This window comes from Aegilops tauschii, chromosome 5 (genome assembly GCF_002575655.3).
Source record: "Aegilops tauschii subsp. strangulata cultivar AL8/78 chromosome 5, Aet v6.0, whole genome shotgun sequence".
NCBI lineage: Eukaryota > Viridiplantae > Streptophyta > Magnoliopsida > Poales > Poaceae > Aegilops > Aegilops tauschii.
This window is the reverse complement of record NC_053039.3, coordinates 564,582,407-564,595,402: the sequence shown is the minus strand read 5'-3', so window position 1 is coordinate 564,595,402 and position 12,996 is coordinate 564,582,407.

Below are 12,996 nucleotides of genomic sequence, written 5' to 3'. Positions count from 1 at the left end.
GTAGGGGCCGGCTATTTATAGCCTAGGGAGCAGCCTGACATGATAAGACATAAACGCCCTTCAATGATATGACCGTTAGGTGGGTAGATATTTTGGGACAGCTGGCGCATAGCACAGCAACGGTCAGAAATTTGACTATCAAATTCCTCAGGGCTATCATGATCCTCACTTGTAGGCAATCCGCACTGGCGAATTCCTAACTCCTCAGTCAGAACAAATTCCTCAGAGACCAGAAGAACTTCGTCTCTGTCACTGAAGAAATTGACTGAACTACATGAGATTTCCAATGGCTTCACTCGAAAGGATTGGTAGGTGTAGGATTTTGAGATGAGCATCACTTGGAAACTTTTCCTTAGTTTTCCTCGACCCCCTTTAACAGTACATTGTTTCCTATGACTCAATAAAGAGAAAACGAAACTACGAAAACAAAAGTCTTCACGCTTTATGTTCCTCGCATGAAATCCAAGTCTTCACGGGCACACCAATTTCTTCACTTTCAAAGTCTTCAGAAAGTCTTCAGAAATCCAAAGTCTTCAGTTGAAGACATTCATTTTTAGGGGTCGACTTTCTCTGTAAATATCAAACTCCTCATAGACTTATAGACTTGTGTACACTCACAAACGCATTAGTCCCTTAACCTATAAGTCTTCAATACACCAAAATCACTAAGGGGCACTAGATGCACTTACAATCTCCCCATTTTTGGTGATTGATGACAATATAGGTTAAGTTTTCAACGGGGATAAACATATGAAGTGTAAATACTGATATTGAGGAATTTGATTGCAAGATATAGAAGAACTCCCCCTGAAGATGTGGATAGTGAGGAATTTGCTTTTGAAGCAATGCACACTTGAAGAGTAGAATCATGGAGATCTCCCCCTATATCTTGTAATTCATACACGCATTTAACATATGATATGAAGAATTTGAAATGCATGATGAAATATGGTGACTTATGTAATTCAGCATGCGTGCATTAACATATATGAGGAAATAGCATGCAGAAGAACATAGCAAAAGTATCAGACCACCATCGGGTTTAAGTTTACAACTCGATCCAATAAAGTCTTCGGAAGAACGAGAGTTGTAACTTAGAAAAAATGCCCATATATAGAGACCCGCGTGAAGACTAACTCAAATTTCTCCCCCTTTGGCATCGAATGACCAAAAGGGATGAAAATGAGGACTAACACCCCTGAAGAATATCACGAAGACGATGGAGGAGCGCCAGTGTTGTTGGGGTCGGTTGTTGAAGTAGGGCCTGCCGCAGTGTCGTCCAAATCTTCATGCTCATCAGTCTCGCGAGATGAAGAATATGAGCTGGCTACCAAAGAAGGAACTTTGACTTTCTTGAACTTCTTCGATGGTGGCTGAGACCAGTCAAAGTCCTGCTTGAAACCCATCTGCTTGAGATCTTCTTCACCATAAAGATGAGACAGAACAGCCGAGGTGCGATTGAATACTTCATGGAGGTAGTAGTGGTTCTTCTTCACTGAATTGTGCGTAGCAGTCATGTTGTGAAGAATTGAACCAAACTGTTGCTTAACCCATTTGTGGTTGCGATCGACCTTCTGGTGAAGACTGAGGAGAAGGTCACGATCAGTCATCACCCTTGGAGCTGTGCCTTGAGGATTTTGCTTTGAAGCATTAGCGGCAGAGTCATGAGTGGCAGAGTCATCATTGGTGGAGTAAGATGCAGCTTTGCGGAACTGACCATCCAATGGACGAATGCCTTCATCAATAACAACAGTAGCCTTTCCCTTTTCATTAGCTGAGGAAAATGTCCGCTTGAGGACTTCAATGGGGGGCAAGTAGCTGCCATGGTTGAGTGTGTCAGCCTTGTAATTGATTGAAGACCTTGATCTAAGGAATCTCATAATCCAGGGAGCGTAAGGCTTCAATTCAAAAGGGGACAATGCAACATTGGCCAGAGTCCTCATGAAGAAATCATGGTAGTTGACAGGAACACCATGAATGATGTTGAACAACAGCTTCTTCATGATGCCAACGACCTCTTCTTCATTAGAGTTGTGGCCCTTGATTAGACTCAATGTCTTGGTCAGAATGCGATAGACAGTCCGTGGCACATATAGCAATTCCTTCACGAGGAATTTGGTCCTTGGGGCTTGACCGGGCTTCAGTGGCTTCATCAACACTTGCATATAGTGATCAGTGAGTTCAGGTTCATGATATATACAATGAGCACCTTGAAGGGGAGGACTGACAGGCAGGGCATGAAGCAATTCAGAAGACGGTGCTTTGAAGGGAGTGTTTTAGGTCATCCAGTCCAAATTTCATCTGCAGCATTGCCAGTGATGTGCAGCGTCGCATAGAACTGAAGAATGAGTTCTTCATTCTAGTCAATGATATCGATGCAGAAGTTTAGCAGCCCAGCATCATGAAGGACACTGAGGACTGGGGCGAAGCAAGGCAGCGATTCCATGTCCACATGAGGAATATGCTGATGATCAAAGAGTTTGTCCTTATCAAAAAGCAGTGAAGAATAGAAGTTGGCTTGGCTTGCGGTCCAGAAGCGCTTCCTTCGAAGATGAGCAGAGTCATAGGGATTGTAGTCTGTGAAGAATACATGCTCATGGAAGAAGTCATCAGCCTTGATGTTTTGCTTCTTATAGAAGGGATTCTTTGGCTTGGGCTGAGGAGTATCAGTCAATTGCATTACAGCCTCAGGAATCACATTCTCAGGAACCACAGGCTGAGGAATTTCAGTTTCTGCTTCGGTTGCAGCCTGGGTCTTCTTTTCTTCATCAGCATTTTCATCAGCACTAGTGGCTGGAATTTCTTCAGGAATGGAAGGAGTGGTGTGAGGTTCGTCAGAGCCCATTTGAACTTCAGTGTGCATTGGGGGACTGAGGGATTTTTTGAAGTGGCGTGAACAAAGGAGAGTTGGGGTGCTGACTTTCCCAAAAGTCATCATTCATCATAGGCGTGGTGCTCCCAATGTCCACGTCTTCATCTTCTTCACTTAATTTTTCAACGCCTGCCTCTTCAGCTGTGAACTGAGGCACTGGTGATGAAACAACTGGAGTTGAAGGGATACCATCCACTTCAATTTCTTCGTCCAACTGCTCTAAAGAAGCAGCAGATGGAACGTCTTCATCAGATCTACTTGGGATCACATATTCTTCTCCAAAAGGAACGAGTTCCTTTGATGGCATACCGGAGACAGGAACAACATCAATGGGATTCTCAAAAGAGCTTGTCAATATCTTCATCTTCTTCGGTGCTGAAGACTATGATGAAGCAGATGCTTTCCTCTTCTTTGCTGCTGCTCGCTCCGCAGCCTTAGTTTTCTTCACTTCTGATGCAGAAGGAAGAACTGGACTTGGTGTTGGTGCAGGAGGAGCAGAGGAAATTGATTCATTTTCCTCAGGCACAACTGATGCAGTTGGCCTGGTTTGTTCAGTTTCTTCAGGCTCAGCGGTTGATGCCTCAGCTGGCCTGGCTTGTTCTTCAGGCGCAACACTAGTGGTTGCCCTGGCAATTTCATCAGTGGCTGGAATAGCTTCATCAGTCCTGGTACTCTCATTTTCATCAGCAGCCTGATTTTCATCAGCGGTGCTAGCATGTTCTTCAGTCGGCTGAGCAGATGCTTTAGCCTGAGGAGATTCATGTTTCGTTGGTGCTGCAACATTGGTGGTGAATCCTTCAGCCAACTTGACAAATCTGACCTTGGCTCCTAGCCAATCAGCATGGTACGCGTCAAATTCATCACTGAGGTTTTTGATTTCAGATTGAACAGCCACAAGTTCATCAGTTGTCATTTTGACAACATTCTTCTTCCGAAAGCGCTCATTTTTGTACCGAGCTTTCTTCAGCTGACTGGCCTTCTCAAATTTCCATTTTTCTTCGCCAATGAAGGCGGTCAGCATGTGACTTTGGCCAGGAGGCAGCTTGAAGTCGGGCATAGGTGTGTTGGGGTCCTTGTGCCAGAGATCAATGTACTCAAGGATCAGCTTGGGATCCAGGAGGAGAGGAACTTCACTTCCTTTGGCTCTAGCGGCCCTTTGCTGTCTATCTCTGATCATTTTGGCAAGTTCCTCATCACCAGCTTCGTCTTCATCGGACGGTACTTGAAAGGCAACCTGCTTCTTGTGAGGACTTGTTCTAGAGCCTCGTCCAGCAGTGGCCTTGGTCTTCAGCAAGGTAGGGCCTGTTGAGGAATTCGGAGGAGCTAAAGAACTTGTAGAGGCTCCTGAGGCAATTGAGATGCCAGTTGTCCTTTGGTACGAGGCAAGATGCACAGGTGCTGAGGACTTTGGAGGAGGAGCTGAGGACTTTGTAGGAGCAGGAGCAGCGTGAGGATTTTGCTGTGAGGGCTTTGCAGAGCTGAGCCGTGAGGGCATTGAAGCAGAAGCACTTGGCTTGTGTGCAGGCTTCTTGGGCATAGCCTTCTTAGGATTGCTAGCAGTGGCAGCAACAGAATCTTCATTGAATTTCTTCACTGCCTCTTTTCCTATTTTGGCCAGTTTAGCTTGACGCTTGGCCCATTCAGCTGGAAATTCCTCACCTCTTCTGACGCTTGAGGGATCTGCCTCTTGGCCAGGTGCCAGTGGAGGTCTTGGGCATGGAGGGTGTACAGCGAATTTCTTCATGTACTTTGGAGTGACATATCTATACTCCCTCCATTCTCTGGCCCATCTCCTCTCTATCTTTTGGATGCGCACTTTACGCTCATTCTTTACCTCATGAGGAGGAGTGCAGTACCCTGCATAGATGTCTTCAGGTATCTCAAAAGCATTGTTGACTTCCAACTTCTTTCCTCCCTTCCGAGGTTTCTTGCCATCAGCCATTTTCTTCAGCTGAGGATTCTGAACAATTGAGTTCTCTAACGAGGTATGCAACTTTTCTTCGAGGAATGCTGCAAATGAGTTAAGTTGATGAGAACCTAGTGATTCAACAGCGGACATGTGTACCTATGAACAGAGTATAGGTGCAAAGAATTTGGAGAGGTCATATGTGTTCTCAGAAGTTTTTGCAAAAAGAACAAGTTTGAGGAATTTGACCAGATGTGTCTTGAGGAATTTCACTAAGCGTTCTTTGACTTAGGTTCCAGATTTGTATAGATTAGAAATCCACACAATTGAGGAATCTTTAAGAAAAATGTTGCTTAGGGAAACAAATCGAGAGCAGATGTTTGTGTGAGGTGTTTCGAGTGTGAAGATTGAAGAATAAACACCTTTTGAAGATTTGTAGAAATCTAAGGAATCAACAAGGGCAGTAAAAATGACTTTTAATTACCCTTGACAAAGAACACGATGAACTGTGAATATTAGATTTGAAGCTCGTCGGTTCAGTTCTTCCATGCCCTAACTTGGCAGAGGAAGACAGCTACGGCGGCAGCGGAGTGAAGAAATCCGCGGCCAGCGTGAGTACGACGGCGACGAGGTCGAGGCAGCGAAGCTCTTCCTCATCAGCGACGATGGAAGTAGCGGCGACGCTAGGTTTTGAGAGCTCGAGTGGGGGAGTAAAGTCGAGCGGAGTAAAAACAGTCTGAGGAGGGTGAGGGGTATATATAGCCGAGGTGAAAACCGCTTGCCCAAGGAAAATGGACGAACGTGCCCCTGACCCTTCTCATTCTTGCGACATGTGTCACCCACGTACAGAGAGGTGGAGATCGTGGGTGAATAGGATAATCATATCATGGAATGTGGAACAGTTTGAGCGGCAACAGCCAAAAATTCGGATATAACAATTTTAATGTTTCGTTCGCAATTTCTTCAGCTGACAAGGACACAGTGAAGATTTTGAATAGGTTTCAAATAGAACGCACATGAAGAATTTGCGAACAGACTGGGTTGAGTTTAACATAGAGGGGGAAGGGTCCGATCACATTCACTTAGCAGAAAAAGGCAACTTGAAGAATTAGCAATAAGTGAATCTTGTAGAGTACTTAAACTCAAATATATATATATAGCCAATGAAGAAAAACGACAGAAACAGTTAAGACATTGCAAATTTGAAGAAATTGAACAGCTGAGGAATTTCAAAAATGAAGAGAACTCAAATTGACGATTTTCAACTTTTGTTTGTGGCGTAACCCATCGTATAAGAATGCTGATTTCAAACGCCGCGTACAATTGTCGTAGGGCTCTGAGGATCAGATTCTTCGTTGATTTCTTCACACTTAGATTGTTAGTCTTCATTGATTGAAGAGAAACGTTACTTCGTGTGTTGCACATCTAAGTCATCAATTTAGCATAAGTGTTAGGATGTGTGTCCTTTTGAAAGGACATTCAAAGATTCTAAGATATTTAGCTCACACCACAACTTGCTAAATCTCTTCTCATCCAAGGGCTTTGTGAAGATATCGGCTAGCTGTTCTTCAGTCTTCACGTGCTCGATTGAGATGTCGCCCTTCAACACATGATCACGAAGAAAATGATGACGAATCTGAATGTGCTTTGTCTTCGAGTGCTGAACAGGGTTATGAGCAATCTTGATGGCACTCTCATTGTCACAATACAGTGGAACATTCTTCATGTTGATGCCGTAGTCCTTGAGGGCTTGCTTCATCCATAGCAATTGAGCACAGCACAAACCAGCAGCAATGTACTCAGCTTCAGCAGTAGACAATGATACGCAGTTCTGTTTCTTCGAGGATCAACAGACTAAGGATCGTCCGAGGAAATGGTATGTGCCTGATGTTGACTTGCAGTCCACACGATCACCAGCATAGTCAGAGTCTGAATATCCAATGAGATCAAAATTCGAGCCCTCGGGATACCATAATCCAAGTGTTGGAGTGTGAGCTACATATCGAAGAATATGCTTCACAGCCTTATGGTGTGATTCCTTCGGTGTGGCTTGAAAGCGGGCATACATGCAAACACTAAGCATAATATCCGGCCTAGATGGACATAAATACAATAAAGAACCAATCATGGAGTGGTATACCTTTTGATCAAAGTCAATACCATTTTCATCAGTGCATAGATGGCCATTTCTGGGCATAGGGATTTTGACGCCTTTGCAATCTTGCATGCTGAATTTCCTCGGTACATCTTTGAGGTATTTCTCCTGAGATATGAATATGCCATTGCGTTGTTGACGAATTTGAAGACCTAAGAAGAATTTCAATTCTCCCATCATAGACATTTCATATTCCTCCCTCATCATATAACCAAATTCGTCAGTGTAACATTGGTCAGTACAGCCAAAGATGATATCATCAACATATATTTGGCACACAAACAATTCACCATCATAAGATTTAGTGAAAAGAGTTGGGTCAAGTGAACAGGTTTTGAAGCCTTTCTTCATGAGGAATTCCTTCAAAGTATCATACCACGCCCGAGGGGCCTGCTTGAGGCCATAGAGGGCCTTATTGAGTCTGAAGACTTTGTCAGGATGCTTTGGATCTTCAAAACCTGGGGGTTGAGCAACATATACTTCTTCCTCAAGCTTACCATTGAGTAATGCACTTTTCACATCCATTTGATATAAGATGATGTCATGATGGTTAGCATAAGCAAGTAATATGCGAATAGCCTCAAGTCTAGCAACAGGTGCAAAAGTTTCATCGAAATCAGTTCCTTCAACCTATGTGTAGCCTTGAGCTACAAGTCGTGCTTTATTCCTCACCATAAGGCCATTTTCATCTTGCTTGTTGCAGTAGATCCACTTTGTGCCGATGATATTGTTCTTGTGAGGGTCTGGTCGCTTGACAAGTTCCCAGACGTTGTTGAGCTCGAACTGATGTAATTCTTCTTGCATACCTTGACTCCACTCAGGCTCCAGAAATGCTTCATCTACCTTAGTGGGCTCTGTGATAGAGACGAAAGCAAAGTGTCCACAAAAGTTAGACAAATGTGAAGCTTTTGAGCGTGTGAGAGGACCTGGTGCGTTGATGTCGCTGATGATTTTCTCAATCTGCACTTCATTTACAACTCGAGGATGAGCGGGTTGGCGACGAGGAATTGGATCAGCATTTTCTTCAGAGCCATTTTCCTCAGGTGCACCAGCATGATGTTCTTCACGATCTGGAATGACTTCTTCAGCAGATTCTTTGGTAGGAATGACATCCTCAGTAGCCTTGAACTTGATGGTTTCCTCAGGAGACTGTTCATCTAGCACAGGAGGTAGGTGCTCTCTTTGCGAGCCATTAGTTTCATCGAACCGCACATCTACTGTTTCAACAACCTTGTGGTGAACGATGTTGAAGACTATGTAGGTGTGCGAGTCCTTTCCGTAACCAAGCATAAAACCTTCATGTGCTTTTGAATTTAAAATTGTGATGAGGATCTCTAATCCAACATTTAGCACCGAAGACTTTGAAATAACTCACATTGGGTTTCTTGTCAGTGAGGAGTTCATATGCAGTCTTCTTGAAGAATTTGTGAAGATATACCCTGTTGATGATGTGGCACGCAGTATCAATTGCCTCAATCCAGAAATGATGAGGCGTCTTGTATTCAGCAAGCATAGTGCGAGCCATCTCAACAAGAGTCATGTTCTTGCACTCCATGATGCCATTCTGTTGAGGAGTATAAGGAGCAGATAACTCATGAGTAATACCAAGTTCATCAAGATAGTCATCAAGACCAGTATTCTTGAACTCAGTGCCATTGTCACTTCTGATGTGCTTGATCTTCACACCAAAGTTGGTTGAAGCCCTCGAGGAAAATCATTTGAAGACTTCCTGCACTTCACGTTTGTAAGTGACGATATGCACCCATGTGTAATGAGAGTAATCATCAACAATAACAAAGCCATATAGAGATGCTTCATTGGTGAATGCAGAATAATGGTTAGGACCAAAGAGATCCATGTGAAGCAATTCAAATGGTCGAGTGGTAGTCATGATAGTCTTTGCTGGATGCTTGGCCTTGGTCATCTTTCCAGCTTCACAGGCTCCGCACAAGTGATCCTTGAGGAATTTGACATTCTTAATGCCAATGACATGCTTCTTCTTCGCGAGCGTGTGCAAGTTCCTCATGCCAGCATGACCAAGTCGTTGATGCCATAGCCAGCCTTCTGAAGCTTTTGCAAGTAGACATATAGCTAGTTGTGGTCCTGTAGAGAAATCAACAATATACAGATCTCCTCTCCTAAATCCTTCAAAGAGTTTGGAATGGTCAGATTCCATGATCACAACACAACAATACTTGCCAAAGATAACAACCATATCAAGATCACAAAGCATTGAGACTGACATGAGGTTGAATCCTAAGGACTCAACAAGCATGACTTTGTCCATGTGTCGATCCTTTGAGATCACAACCTTACCTAGACCCAATACCTTGCTTTTGCCTTCGTCAGCGTAGGTGATATGCTTCAGATGTGAAGGATATAGGGGAGCATCCATTGAGGGAGTCCTGGATTAAGGGGTCCTCGGGCGTCCAGGCTATGTGACGTGGGCCGGACTAATGGGCCGTGAAGATACATGATAGAAGACTTCCTCCCGTGTCCGGATGGGACTCCCCTTTGCGTGGAAGGCAAGCTTGGCGTTCGGATGTAAAGATTCCTTTCTCTGTAAACCGACTCTGTACAATCCTAGGCCCCTTTGATGTCTATATAAACCGAAGGGTTTAGTCCGTAGAGGGGATCATAATCATACAGGCTAGACATCTAGGGGTTAGCCATTATGATCTCGAGGTAGATCAACTCTTGTAAACCCCATATTCATCCAAGATAATCAAGCAGGAAGTAGGGTATTACCTCCATCAAGAGGTTCCGAACCTGGGTAAACATCGTGTCCCTGTCTCCTGTTACCTTTGATCCTTAGACGCACAGTTTGGGACCCCCTACTCGAGATCTGCCGGTTTTGACACCGACATTGGTGCTTTCATTGAGAGTTCCTCTGTGGCGTCGGTGACAAGATTGATGGCTCGCCTTGCTATCAAGGACAGTATCATGTCTGGAGGAGCCCTGGCCGCAGGCCAAACCCTCCGGCTGGGCAGCTTTACCATGGCCGCCCGTTCGGCTGTTAAGCCGATGATGACTTCCCAAGTCATCCAAAATCGTCTCCGTGTTGGCCCCGAATACTCCAAACGGATGGATCCGGCGGATTTGTCGTATTTAAACGAACTCCTGGATCGCATCGCCGCCCTAGGGGTCCCTTCAGACTATGATCGGATTGGGCTTAAACCTGATCAGAGAGAAATCAAATCTCCGCCGATCACCCATCAGATAGCGGTCGTAGAGGAGCAAAACAACAACGGCTCTTACCCTATGTTGAAAACAAGTTGTGTTAGGATTTCCGAGCTCGGAGAGCCGGATACCCGTCTGTGGGGGGACACTCCCAGTCCTCTGAACTTAGAATCGGGCGTTGAGCCTGAAGAATCATTGGACATCCCGGAGCCCGAACTATTAAACTCGGAAGTTTTTCAAACTCCGAACTCCACATTGGGTCAGGGTTCGGATTTAACGCCACCCACCCACCACAAGAAATATTCGCCAAGCAATTCCGGTCCCCCGGATATATGCGACCTAATGTACATACGGCAGGAGTCTCAGGAAACAGTCCATCACTTTTGGGCCAGATTCCTCCTTGTCAAGGACAAGATTAAAGATTGCCGCGACGAGGACGCGATTTCAGTATTCTGCAATAATTGCACGGATGAAGGAATCCTCAATGCCCTCAACCGCCATCGCTTACTACACTTCGCTGACTTGGCAACCATAGTATAGAAGTACTGCGCAATGGAAAGCGCCTGGAAAACTCAGACAGCCCGCTGGGAACCACCGGCCTTCATGCCACCTCCCTGGCGGGCAAAAAGGATGCACCCTCGCGGGGCACCTGACCCCGTAGGCAAGAAAATTAAACCCATTACGGGACGTGGAACCGTTCTTGAGGGATGGCTCGATAAGCCATGCAAAATACACACGAGACCGGATTCTGAACCAACCCACAGCCTTAGAGCATGTTGGATACTCCGGCAAGTGGCCAAGAGCGGCGAGGATATCCTCACCAGAAATATCTCAGAGCAGTACTCTCCGGAAGACGACGACCGCAGAGTATTGACGGTCTTCGAGACTTTCTCTTCAAACAATCGGCGCAAGAGGGCACTCCGTGACCTCGCCGAAGTTTGCCAAGTCGCAGCAATAAATCCCTGGAACGACACAACCATAACATTTAATGCCGATGATGAACCAAAATTCCGGTCAGTCCGGGCACCAACCGCCTTGGTCCTCAATCCAATTGTGGATGGCTTTCGGCTCACTAAAGTGCTCATGGACGGCGGCAGCGGGCTGAACCTCATCTACGAGGACACGCTCAATAAAATGCAAATAGACAGAAGCCGCATCGAGCAAAGTAATACGACCTTTCGAGGAATCATTCCCAGTCGGGAAGCAAGATGCGCTGGAAAAATTAAACTCGACGTGGTATTCGGCACGCCGGAGAACTATCGGTCCGAAGAGATAACCTTCCAAGTGGCCCCTTTCAACAGTGGGTATCACGCCCTGTTGGGGCGAGACGCATTCACGCGCTTTCAAGCCATACCTCATTACGGGTATATGAAGCTCAAGATGCCTGGGCCCAACGGTATTATCACTCTCGCCAGTGATCCGGACATAGCACTCCGCGCCGAAAACAAAACCGCATCCCTGGCCCTCGAGGCACTATCCGAGGCCCTTGCAGCCGAAGAATTAACCGCACTACGCTCCACGGTGGATAGGGACGACGTAATCCTTGATAAGCAGCCCAAATCCACCTCCTTCAAACCAGCAGACAAGATAGTCAAATTTCAAGTTCACCCGACGGACCCCAAGAAGACAGCTTCCATCGGGGCACAGCTGGACCCGACGGTCGACGCCACATTATGCGTGTTCCTACGCGAGAATTGGGACATATTTGCCTGGCACCATTCTGATATGCCAGGAATCCCACGCAGGTTGGCCGAACACAACCTCAATATATTAAAGGGATACAAGCCGGTCAAGCAAACACTATGGCGATTTTCCGAACCCAAACGACAAGCTATGGGGGAGGAGCTAGCCAAGTTAATTGAGGCCGGGTTCATCAGAGAAATAAAACACCCGGACTGGCTAGCAAACCTGGTGATGGTACCAAAGAAGGATAAATCCTGGCGCCTGTGTGTCGATTTCAAAGACCTCAACAAGGCCAGCCCTAAGGATCCCTTCCCCCTCCCCCGCATCGATCAGATCATTGTTGCTACTGCAGGACACGACTCACTGTGTTTCCTTGATGCATACTCCGGATACCATCAAATCAAAATGAAGGAGTCTGATCAAGCCGCAACGGCATTCATTACCCCATACGGGCCTTTCTGCTTCAACACTATGCCCTTCGGGCTGAAAAACGCTGGCGCCACCTACCAACGCATGATTCAAACATGCATGGAGAAACAAATCGGCAAGACGGTTGAAGCATATGTGGATGACATCGTCATCAAAACTAAGCACGTCGAATCACTAGTAGATGACCTGCGTCTCACATTCGACAACCTCCGTACATATGACAGCAAGCTCAATCCGGAAAAGTGTGTCTTCGGCGTCTCCGCCGGAAAACTGCTGGGCTTCATCGTTTCCAATAGAGGAATTGAGGCAAACCCAGCCAAAATCTGAGCTTTGTCACAATTGGCTACACCAACAGACCTCAAACAGGTCCAAAAACTAGCCGGATGCGTGGCAGCTTTAAGCCGCTTTATCTCCAGATTAGGAGAAAAGGCATTGCCACTATATCACCTGCTCCGACGCACCGACCACTTTGAGTGGATGGACGCGGCAACGGCCGGACTGGAAGAAATAAAAGCTCTTTTAGTGAGCAACCCAATCCTGGCCGCGCCGAACGTCGGCGAACCCATGCTATTATACATCTCTACAACAAACCAGGTGGTGAGTGCAGTGCTCGTCGTCGAACGAGAGGAGGATGGACATAAATTCCCACTTCAGAAACCGGTATACTATGTATCCACTGTCCTCACACCATGCAAATCCCGGTACCCTCATTACCAAAAGATAGCATATGCGGTCTTCATGGCATCCCAGAAGCTACACCACTACTTCCAA